This window comes from Neoarius graeffei, chromosome 20, assembly GCF_027579695.1.
Source record: "Neoarius graeffei isolate fNeoGra1 chromosome 20, fNeoGra1.pri, whole genome shotgun sequence".
NCBI lineage: Eukaryota > Metazoa > Chordata > Actinopteri > Siluriformes > Ariidae > Neoarius > Neoarius graeffei.
This window is the reverse complement of record NC_083588.1, coordinates 247,501-259,772: the sequence shown is the minus strand read 5'-3', so window position 1 is coordinate 259,772 and position 12,272 is coordinate 247,501. Positions and strand designations below refer to the sequence as shown.

Here is a 12,272-nt window from a genome sequence, read left to right as displayed (position 1 = left end):
CTCAGGTGACACTGCATTAAAAACCCACATGATTGTCTAAATGGGCTCGGGAACACTTCAGAAAACCTTTATCAGTAAACACAGTTTGGTGAAAGAAACTTTTCTTCAATTTGCAACAAGTTGTGTTTAGCGGGTGGCTCTGTTCTGCGACCTCTCTGCCCTTCCGTGTGCATACGTGGAAAGCCTTGAGGTAGGAGAGCAGCAGCAAAAACCGCACATGGGGTACAGAACAGTATGCCAGCAGATCACGATGCACTCCTAGCTTTTGAGCATCTAGGATGGCTTGAGCCTCGGGCCGGAGGTAACATTCGTAAGCTGATGATGACCATCGACCCATAGCCTTGAGCGTTGAAATGGGAGTTACAGATGCTGCCGTTATTGCTGCTCCGATGTGGAAAGAGAATGAGCAGTACAGCTTTCAGGTTGGAGCCCACAGGATTGCCAGAGGAGGCGGGGGCAAGCGGCAACCAAGCTCAGGACCTGGATTTCCCCTCCTCTGAACAAAGAGAGGCTCTTGACGGCTGGCTCGAGGTCAGCTTCTCAGATAGCGAGTGGTGGAGGACAGGACAAGTGATCAAAATTGATGTTCTTTCCTTATCCTTATCAGTCTTGAATGTGTTTTAAAAATATGGAGAAGTAGTGAAGATTAATTGAAATGGCAGTTAAACACAGAAATGGCATTGATTAAGGGATCTCCCTGCACTTCCATGTGCCTCCATGGAAAGCCTTGAGGCAGAGAGAGCAGCAGCAAAGACTGTTTCTATTAGAAGGTCTGTATAAGAACCGAAGCACCCATCCCTTAATTATGTGATTAATTTATGCAGAAGTGGGAGAATGAAAGGGAGACGTACATCATTGCCTTGTGGTTTCTCTCTCTTAAGGCTATTAAGCAGGAGATGAACAGATGGGTTTTCAAGTAGGCTGAAGGTGGATGGGGGCGGTACAGTGGTGTAGTGGTTAGCACTGTCGCCTCACAGCAAGAAGGTTCTGGGTTCGAGCCCAGCAGCTGACGGCGAGGGCCTTTCTGTGCGGAGTTTGCATGTTCTCTCCGTGTCCGCGTGGGTTTCCTCTGGGTGCTCCGGTTTCCCCCACAGTCCAAAGACATGCAGGTTAGGTTAACTGGTGGCTCTAAATTGAGCGTAGGTGTGAATGTGAGTGTGAATGGTTGTCTGTGTCTATGTGTCAGCCCTGTGATGATCTGGCGACTTGTCTAGGGTGAACCCCGCCTTTTGCCCGTAGTCAGCTGGGATAGGATCCAGCTCGCCCGCCACCCTGCAGAGGATAAATGGTTACAGATAGTTGACGGATGGAAGTTCTTTAATGGAGGATGGCTGCCTTTGCAGGATTTAAAACTGTGAACTATAAAGGTACTGAGATGTGAAGTGAACAACACTGATTATATCATTACAATGACACCTGTAAAGGGATGGGATATATTGGGCAGTAAGTGAACAGTCAGTTCTCGAAGTTAATGTGTTGGAAGCTGGAAAAATGGGCAAGTGTAAGGATCTTATCATCTTTGACAAGGGCCAAATTGCAATGGCTAGATGATTGGGTCTGAACATCTCCAAAAATTTTAAGTCATGTGGGTATTCCTGGAAAGTGGTCCAAGGAAGGACAATTGGCAAACCACAGAAGAGCTTCTGTAGCACAGATTGCTGAAAATGTTACTGCTGGCTATGATAGAAACATGTAAGATGCACAGCAGATCACCAAAATATTTACGGGGCACGATACCTATAGGGTTAATGCGAGTCGTCAGATTGCGTAGTTTGGTGGTGACATCATTGTTCTGCAATACGGGAGCTGGCTAAGAGGCTAAGTTGGGAGCATGGTGAAATGTAAACAGATCTGCTGTTGCCAGGAAACATGAACTTGTAGAGGGAGTCGAACTGGACTCCGGGGCTTGGATTCTAGAGTTCACGGTGGCAAGTGATGACTGGATGCCTGACAAGACTGACAAGGAAGAGTTATTCGGGTCTGCAGGTGTGGCTACTGGGGCTGAAACTCATGCTCTCTTGGACGGCAGAGCAGCTGGAACTGGGACTGCGCAGACGTGCGGGCAGTGTTTTTCATTTTTCGGTGGCTTCCCTTGGAGCAGAGGAGCTGAAAAGATCTGCAGTTGGGGACTCGATGCAGATGCCCCCTGAGACAGTGCAAACAGTTCCTTGAGGGAAGGTCCGACTGGAGCCAAGATGCTATTTTTTAACAAGATTTCCAGGAGCCTGGGCGCAAGCCATTCATTTATCCTGGGAACAGAAGACTACTTGCCAAACGAGAGCTCTGGCGAATGGAAATGGTGCTGTCTTGCAAAATGGCTTGCAGAGGAAGCAGCAAAGGTCAGCAGGTTAAAGCAGTTTAAATTACGCGCCCTCTGAGAGATATGTGAATAGAAGAGAATCAGCTGAACTGACAGCTGATGTGGGCTGGCTTGAGATCAGCCGCAGTCAGCTGATGTAGCTGGGATTGAGGGCTGAGCTTGACTTCGTGGCCTGCCAGAACTATGCTATGCTCAGTTTCATCACAGTTCTGCCATACAAAGCAAAAGACAAATATCAATAGCATCCAGAAACGCCAGTGAATTCTCTGGGCCCAAGCTCATCTGAGACAGACTGACACAAATTGGAAATGTGTGGTGTGGTCTGAGTCCACATTTCAGATTGTTTTTGGAAATCATGGACATTCTTTTCTCTAGGCTAAAGAGGAAAAGGACCATCCAAATCGTTACCAGCACAAAGTTCAAAAGCCAGCATCTTTGAAGGTATGAGGGTGTGTTAGTGCCCCTGGCAGGGGTAACTCACACATCTGTGAAGGCTCCATTAATGCTGAAAGGTACCTACATACAGGTTTTGGAGCAACATGTGCTTCCATCCAGACAATATCTTTTTCAGAGACGTCCTGTTTATTCCACCAAGACAACGCCAAGTCACATTCTGTACACGACACAACAGTGTGGCTTCGTAATAAGAGTGCAGGTGCTAAACTGGCCTGCCTGCCTCCCATTGTTAATGTGTGGTGCATTATAAAGCACAAAATACAACAGAGGCCCTGGACAGTTGCTCAAGAGAAGTCGTATATCAACCAAGAATAGGAATTCGTGTCCTCAGTTCCCTAACACTTACTGAGTGCTGTTAAAAGAAAAGGTGATGTAACACAATCATAAACATGTCCCTGTCCCAAATTTTTTGGAGTGTGCTTCAGGCATCAAATTCAAAATGAGTATATATTTACCAAAAAAAGTTTATTGGTTTGGACATTTAAATATTTTGTAATATATCAATACAAAGATCAAAAAGAATTTGTAAATCACTGTATTCTGTTTTTATTTCTGTTTTACACAGCATCCCAACTTTTTTGGAATCGGGGTTGTAGAAATTGGAAAGAAGAAAAGGTCTGGTGTGGAGGGAGGGGGCATACTTGTGTCTCTTCTACCACCAGATTAGACCTGCTCTTCTTTCCAGTTTCTAAGTTAAAAATATATGTAACGTAATATTGTATAAATGAGGAATCCAGGAATTAATTGAAGAAACACAAAATGTGTGCACTGTGCATCGGTTACCGAAGGGGATAGGAGCGAGAATCTGATCTAACCAGCACGAGGCTGCAGTGGGGAGATGGGGGAAAGGGGGTGGTGGGAGCGAGAGGGACAGTGAGAAAGGACCAGTGGAGAGGAGAACCATTTGAAGAGGGCCATTGGCTGGGAGAGGGAGTGTCGTAAGCAGTGGGTGTGCGTGAGGAAGAAGAAAAAACAGGCTGTAGCTGGCTGGCTCTACTGTCCATCCGACTCTCCAGTGGCTGCACCCTGGATAATAAACTGGACGACATCCAACTCCAGCGGACTACTCAGAGGAGTTTATTCAGCGAGATGAGCTCACCTCATTTCATGCCAACAGAAACGCATCTCTCTGTGGTAAGGTTTGTGGTGGTTGCTTGTGTGATTTGATTTTCCCACAGTGTTTTTGAAAAAACACATTTAAATGAAGAAAATTTTATGACCAAAACAATGCAGCATTTTTCCTGATCTTCATTAACTTAAATATTCCTTTTGTTAAATAAGAAAAAAAATTAAACTTTTGTTCCATTTCCTTAACAACTAACAATAATTAATTTCCTACATGTGTAAAGGTTGAAGTAAAATATAATAACCTATGAACTAAAATACTCCTTTTGTTAAAAATGAAAAAGTTAATAACAAATATTCCTTTTGTGAACATCTGTTCTGCCTCCATTTGCTTCTCTTTATCTTTCAGCAGTCTGTAAAGAGAGAGAGCTCTGATTTCTTTTTACATGTATTTGTACACAGTCATACAGCAGCTCTTTCACATTTTACACCTGTTTATTGTGGCATTAGAGCTGTGTTACTTCAGCCAGTGGTGAAGTCATGTGTATTCCTGTGATTGTATGTTGCCCTCTACTGTCTAAACATGGCAGTTACAGCTAGGAAAATCTAAGAAATTACGCTGCCTGATGATAATTGTGATTTTTTTTGTTTGTTTGTTTTCTTTCAATTTGAATCATCATAAATTTGTATCACAATTTGTCGTCCTGCTCATCGCTTCCTTCACACTAGAACTGTGTACTGGTGTTTAACTGTTTTTTACTTTTACGGTCCTGTTTGAGTAATTATTGTAGTGTCTTGTGATGTTTGCACGTGTGCACCGTGTGTTGTCTCATGTAGTTCTGTGGTGTTGTCTGTAGAACCCTGCTCCTGGAGGAACGTTGTTTTTCACTGTGTACCAGCTGTAGACGGTTAAAATGACAGTAAAGCCACTTGATTTGATCGTGGTATTTGTTCGTACAATGACTACGAAGTGTTTTACAGCCACATAAACCTAAAAACACAGGCTTGCTCACACACTGGGGTTATTTGGATTGATGCGTAATTAGACATGCTATGTGAGGTAACATTACTTTACTTGTTAGCTTGGCGACAAACTTAAAATCCTTTCTTCGATCACTCTAGTTTTATAAAAACAATCTAAACATCTAACTCTCGCTGGTTTTTACTTCCTCATGGTTTGGATGATGATGGTGTGTGTGTGTGTGTGTGTGTCGTTTGTTTGAGAATGTTTTATAATAGGGAGGGTCGAGTGAGTGCTCGTCACAGCCCTGTACTCACGAGACTGCATTTGTGCGTATGGAGCAGGGGATGGGTTTTCAATCGTGGATCCTGTTCTCTGTGCTTGTATGGATGGCTTTCTTCCATGTGCAGCTTTTCAGATGAATTTACCAATACCATGATGATGATTAGTGGTGGTGGATGATGATGGTTAGTGGTGGTTGATGATGATGATGATTATTAGTGGTAGTTAATGATGATGATTAGTGGCTGTTGATGATGATGGTTAGTGGTGGTTGATGATGATGATGATGATGATGATGATGATGATGATTAGTGGTGGTTGATGATGATGATGGTTAGTGGTGGTTGATGATGATGATGATGATGATGATGATGATGATGGTTAGTGGTGGTTGATGATGATGATGGTTAGTGGTGGTTGATGATGATGATGGTTAGTGGTGGTTGATGATTATTAGTGGTGGTTGGTGATGATGATGATGATTGGTGGTTGATGATGATGGTTAGTGGTGGTTGATGATGATGATGATTATTAGTTGTGGTTAATGATGATGATTAGTGGCTGTTGATGATCATGGTTAGTGGTGGTTGATGATGATTAGTGGTGGTTGATGATGATGATGGTTAGTGGCTGTTGATGATGGTTAGTGGTGGTTGATGATGATGATGATGATGATGATGATGGTTAGTGGTGGTTGATGATGATGATGATGATGATGATTAGTGGTGGTTGATGATGATGATGATGATTAGTGGTTGATGATGATGGTTAGTGGTGGTTGAGGATGATGATTATGATGATGATGATTAGTGGTGGTTGATGATGATGATGATGATGATGATGATGATGATGATGATGATTAGTGGTGGTTGATGATGATGATGATGATGATGATGATGATTAGTGGTGGTTGATGATGATGATGATGATGATGATGATGGTTCGTGGTGGTTGATGATGATGATTGGTGGTTGGTGATGATGATGATGATTAGTGGTTGATGATGATGATTGGTGGTTGGTGATGATGATGATTAGTGGTTGATGATGATGGTTAGTGGTGGTTGAGGATGATGATTATGATGATGATGATGATGATGATTAGTGGTGGTTGATGATGATGATGATGATGATGATGATGATGATGATGGTTTGTGGTGGTTGATGATGATGATTGGTGGTTGGTGATGATGATGATGATTGGTGGTTGGTGATGATGATGATGATGATGATTGGTGGTTGATGATGATGATTAGTGGTTGTTGATGATTAGTGGTGGTTGATGATGATGATTATTATGATTGGTGGTTGATGATGATGATGGTTAGTGGTGGTTGAGGATGATGATTATGATGATGATGATTAGTGGTGGTTGATGATGATGATTAGTGGTTGTTGATGATTAGTGGTGGTTGATGATGATTATTATGATTGATGGTTGATGATTAGTGGTGGATGATGATGATGATGGTTCGTGGTGGTTGATGATGATGATGATGATGATGATGATGATGATGATTAGTGGTGGTTGATGATGATTATTATGATTGGTGGTTGATGATGATGATGGTTAGTGGTTGATGATGATGATGATGATTAGTGGTGGATGATGATGGTTAGTGGTGGTTGATGATGATGATGGTGATTAGTGGTGGATGATGATGGTTAGTGGTGGTTGATGAAGATGATGATGATGATTAGTGGTGGATGATGATGATGATGATTAGTAGTAGTGGATGATGGTTAGTGGTGGTTGATGATGATTAGTGGTGGATGATGATGGTTAGTGGTGGAGGAGGATGATGATGATGGTGGTTAGTGGTGGTTGATGATGATTAATAGTGGTGGTTGGTGATGATGATGATGATGATTAGTGGTTGATGATGATGGTTAGTGGTGGTTGATGATGATGATGATGATGATGATGATTATTAGTGGTGGTTAATGATGATTAGTGGCTGTTGATGATGGTTAGTGGTGGTTGATGATGATGATGGTTAGTGGCTGTTGATGATGGTTAGTGGTGGTTGATGATGATGATGGTTAGTGGCTGTTGATGATGGTTAGTGGTGGTTGATGATGATGATGATGATGATGATGATGATGATGATGATGATGATGATTAGTGGTTGATGATGATTAGTGGTTGATGATGATGGTTAGTGGTGGTTGAGGATGATGATTATGATGATGATGATTAGTGGTGGTTGATGATGATGATGATTAGTGGTGGTTGATGATGATGATGATGATGATGATGGTTCGTGGTGGTTGATGATGATGATTGGTGGTTGATGATGATGATGATGATTAGTGGTTGTTGATGATTAGTGGTGGTTGATGATGATGATTATTATGATTGGTGGTTGATGATGATGATGATGGTTAGTGGTGGTTGATGATGATGGTTCGTGGTGGTTGAGGATGATGATTATGATGATGATTAGTGGTGGTTGATGATGATGATTAGTGGTTGTTGATGATTAGTGGTGGTTGATGATGATTATTATGATTGGTGGTTGATGATTAGTGGTGGATGATGATGATGATGATTATGGTTCGTGGTGGTTGATGATGATGATGATGATTAGTGGTGGTTGATGATGATGATTATGGTTCGTGGTGGTTGATGATGATGATGATGATGATGATGATGATTATTATGATTGGTGGTTGATGATGATTATTATGATTGGTGGTTGATGATGATGATGATTAGTGGTGGTTGATGATGATGATTAGTGGTGGTTGATGATGATGATGATGATGATGATGATTACTAGTGGTGGATGATGATGATGATGATGATGATGATGATGATGATGATGGTGGTTCGTGGTGGATGATGATGATGATGATGATTAGTGGTGGTTAATGATTGTAGGTATCATGCGCCATCTTGTGTCTAAGAACTACAACTCCCAGTCAACTTCCGCGTGATCACTTCACGCTGGGCGGGACTATTCACTCACAGCTCCTCCTGCACGACCCATCTTCTTCCCAAAAAGAGTTGGAAATCAGCCATCTTCCTCTTTTGCGTCCGAACTCCGTAGGGGACGGACCAGATAACATCGGACCGTCCGAAACACGCTCCAACGCGATTTCCTCTCTGTGTCTGCTCCTGATCACGGCAGATACCGGAAACACGCGAGCTTCAACTCAAACGAGTTAAAAACCGGTTTTTCCTCCATTTTCTTTTAAGAGCGCGCAACTGCAAGTGAAAGCAGTTTACTGAGTTTTAAAGAAGAACGGCGGGTTTCCACTTCTTTAGACTCGTGCACAGAGTTTTTCTCCTCACGAACTGCGAAGCTTCTCCAAAGAACCTCTCCAGGCTCCTGTGAACATCTGATTCGTCAGAGATTCTCCGCTTTCTACAGAAAGGCGAGACTTTTGAATTAAGGCTGGCACTGGGCAAAATAATATTAGTCTAGTCAGTAATTAATTCACGAAGTGTGAAGTTATATTCAGGAATAAGTGTGCACACTGTATTATTTTTGATTCTCTATTATTTGGTACTATTGATTTTAATTTGGTTAATCAATAAGTCTTGCATGTTCTCTCTCTCTCCTAACATTCTAAATGTTTTGCCTCTAAAAAGGGCCTTTGCATGCTTAGGAAGAGCCCCTCCTCCTCTCCCTTTGTTCTTGTAGATAAATATCACCTTGGCTCTGCCTGGTACAACCACATTCCTGGGGGGGTCTTAGCTCCTCCCCCACAAACACGTGGAGTTAGCCACAGGAGCCAACCCTCCTCTGTATCAGTATTAGATAAATACCACAAGTCCTAAGTTTAATTCAACCTTGATAGTAATTCTCCTGTTTACATTTAAACCCATATAAACTACAGATGACTGTTTGAATGTATTTTAATCATTAATTTCTGGTTTTTGACACACACAGTTCACTAGGCCTAGCTTTTCTTTGTCTAGTTAGCATATATAGCTAATCACCACTAGGCCTAGCCTCTTTTGGCCCTTTTCCACTACCCTTTTTCAGCTCACTTCAGCTCGCTTCAGCCCGACACGGCTCGCGTTTCGACTACCAAAAACCAGCACGACTCAGCTCGCTTCAGCCCTGCTTAGCCCCTAAAACTCGCACCGTTTTGGAGTGGGGCTGAAGCGAGCCAAACAGTGCCGAGTGAGGTTGGGGGCGTGAGCAGACACTCCCCTGTGCACTGATTGGTGAGGAGGAGTGTCCTCACATGCCCATACACGCCCCGCGAGCGCGCTGGGATCTGTAAACACCACAAACCCGGAAGGAGAATAATTACGAATTACGAGAATTTCTGAAGCCTTATGCGCCTCGCCTCATCTATACGCTCTTGCCAGTATCTGTCCGCGTTGTCGGTGACAACAAGCCACAGCACCAAGACCAGCAACACTAACGACTCCATGTCCTCCATGTTTATTGTTTACTCTCCGGGTCGTGAGACTACCGCTGAAAAGCTCACTGAATCAGTGACATACAGAGCATCGTGGACGAGTTCGCGGAGCGCAAGGCTCGTCGTATGCCCTTCAAATAATGCGCGCAGTAGGCTATTGATGTTTTATTATGAGCCATGTACAGTATGTCGCCGAATGTTTTTTTGTTTCTGAGTTACATGTTCGTTTGAAGGACTTAATGTACAAAATAACATAGTTGCTCCCCGTAGTGTTGAAATTGGTAAACACAGTGCATTCAGTGAGGTTTGCACCGCCCTCCTTTTATTTCTGACTCTTCCTGTCACCGTTGCAACCTCTGAGCGCTCATTCGTATGCCCTTCAAATAATGTGCGCAGTATAGGCTATTGATGTTTTATTATGAGCCATGTACAGTATCCTAATACTCCTAACATAGTTGCACCCGGTAGTGTTGAAATTGGTAAACACCGCAGTTGCGGACATTTTGTAGCCTAAAATGATGTTATGATAAGCTTTAATAAAGGGCCCGGTCATTTGCCCCGCCCCCGGCCCGGCTCTGACTTGTTCCGCCACTGTCACTGATGTCACTGTTTGCGCTGCTTAACGACATCACCTGACGTCCACCCACTTTCGCTAACTCCACCCAATGTGTCCACCCACTTCCAGCCAGCACGGTTCAGCGCGGTTGTAGTCGAAATGCAACTCCAACAGCCCCGCTCAGCTCGACTCAGCTCGACTCGGCACGGCACGGCTCAGCCGCGTTTGTAGTGGAAAAGCGGCATTAGTCTGTTAGCCACAAAGCTAAACACGTGGCCTTAGGCCACGACCACATGGTGTCTAGTGTAGTCATATAGCTAATCACTCGGCTACACCCACACATACACACACACACATACACAGAGACCTACTCTGTTATAACGATTTCATTCTGTTGCCATTCAATTATTAAATTCTTATTTTTTCCTTTTTTTTTTATTGATTTCCTTTTTTTATCTTCTTATAATAAACTCCATTATTATTGAAATTGTGTGGTGTCTATCTGCTGTTCTAAATACTTTTGAAGTCACCCACATCGCAAAAGAACTCTTAAGGTGTATGAATAATTAGATGCAGTTTGGTAAGTGATAAATTTGAATTATCAAATTTTGAACGATTCTTCAATTGATTCTTTAAACGACTCACTAAATGATTCACTTGATTCACTAAATGATTCACTGAGTGATTCACCGAATGACTCACTGGATGATTCATTTGAATGATTCACTTCAACCAATTCAATGAGACTGATTCTATGGTATGATTCAATTCAAATGAGTCAAATTAAACGATTCAATAGGATTGATTCATTTTAACTATTAACCTTCAAATTTAATGAGACTGATTTCATGTAATTATTAAAGATTGATCACTTATCCAATCTTGAATACACAAAATCATTAATTACACCTACATGATGATGATTAGTGGTGGTTGATGATGATGATGGTTAGTGGTGGTTGATGATGATTAGTGGTGGTTGGCAGGGCTTTGAACCAGAATTTTTTTCCTACTGGTTCGTTCTGAACAGAAACGGAATTTTAACGTTTCCGGTTTTGGGTTCCACCATTAAATAGACGTTCCCGAACCGTTTAGAACAAAAAAATTTCGTTCCCAGAACAGTTAATTACGTTCCCTGTCAGCTGTTTAACAAATGGCTGTAAAAAATTATGTCTCTGTCTCATCCAGCTTAAGCCAAATGTAGGCTAATTCTATTACAACCTTCATTAAATAAGACAAGAAATAATTCAAAACAATTATTATTTCAAATGTTGGCGATTTGGATTCTCAGTATGTCTTCCCATCTACACAAACAGAAAAAGTGCCAAAAATGAAAGATAATTCGTTTAGTGTGTTACCAAAGGCTAGTCAGGCCCTATAGAGGGCTACCACATGACGTCACCGCGCCGCGAGATTTTGTTAGGCGCCATATTGGAAGACCAAGTACACATCTATGCAAGTACATACATACATAAAACAAACTCCACCTGAAATGTAGCCAGGGCCGGTTCTGCCCGAATCTGGACCCGGGTGCAACATCGCGCAACCCCCCCCCCCCAAAAAAAACACCAGTCTAAATCAGGACAACCATCACATAACTATAACTATAAACATTTTATATCAACTATTTTAACTAAATGGGCTATAATAAATAAGCCTGCAGGCAGCCACGGCGGGCTGCCTCAGAAAAGTAACCATTCAATGACACAACTGAAGGCCTGCAGCCAAGGCGGGCTGCCTCAGAAAAGTAACCATTTGTCCTACCTTAAAACTCGTTCTGCATTTTCTGCCTCCTTTTTTTCTATTTTCGACCCTCCATTTATTTTCTTTCCTTTTCTGAAAACCCGATTTGTGTCCAGACATTTTGTTCTGCTACCAACGAACTAACTCGTCAGGTCTCGTCTCTCGAGCCCGCGACGATTCCCGTGGGAGGGGCAACAACTGATACATTTTTACAAACAACCAATAGGGAGGTTGCAACGTTCAGGCTCTTCTTTGCTCAGACACTCAGTAATGCACTTACTCACTTATTATCACATGGAGACGTGATAGTAGTCCACCTTCCCGCTCTCTCCATTCAGTCAGCGAATGTCACACAGGAAGTGAACCCCAGCAGGTTATAGAAACTTGCGCAGGAGAAGAATGACTTTTTTATTTGTAGGCTACGGAAACTTTGAGGAACGAAATAAAAACCGGTATTAACCGGTTACCATTATTTTTAATAAGCGTTTCTGTTCCGGAACATCTCATCTC

General features: G+C 42.5%; 1 protein-coding gene across 5 annotated transcripts in view; it reads left to right on the top strand.

Annotated features, from left to right (window-relative positions):
* nacc1a (nucleus accumbens associated 1, BEN and BTB (POZ) domain containing a) overlaps window positions 1-12,272 on the top strand; it is a 43,484-nt gene that overhangs the window by 21,241 nt on the left and 9,971 nt on the right. The window lies entirely within an intron of this gene.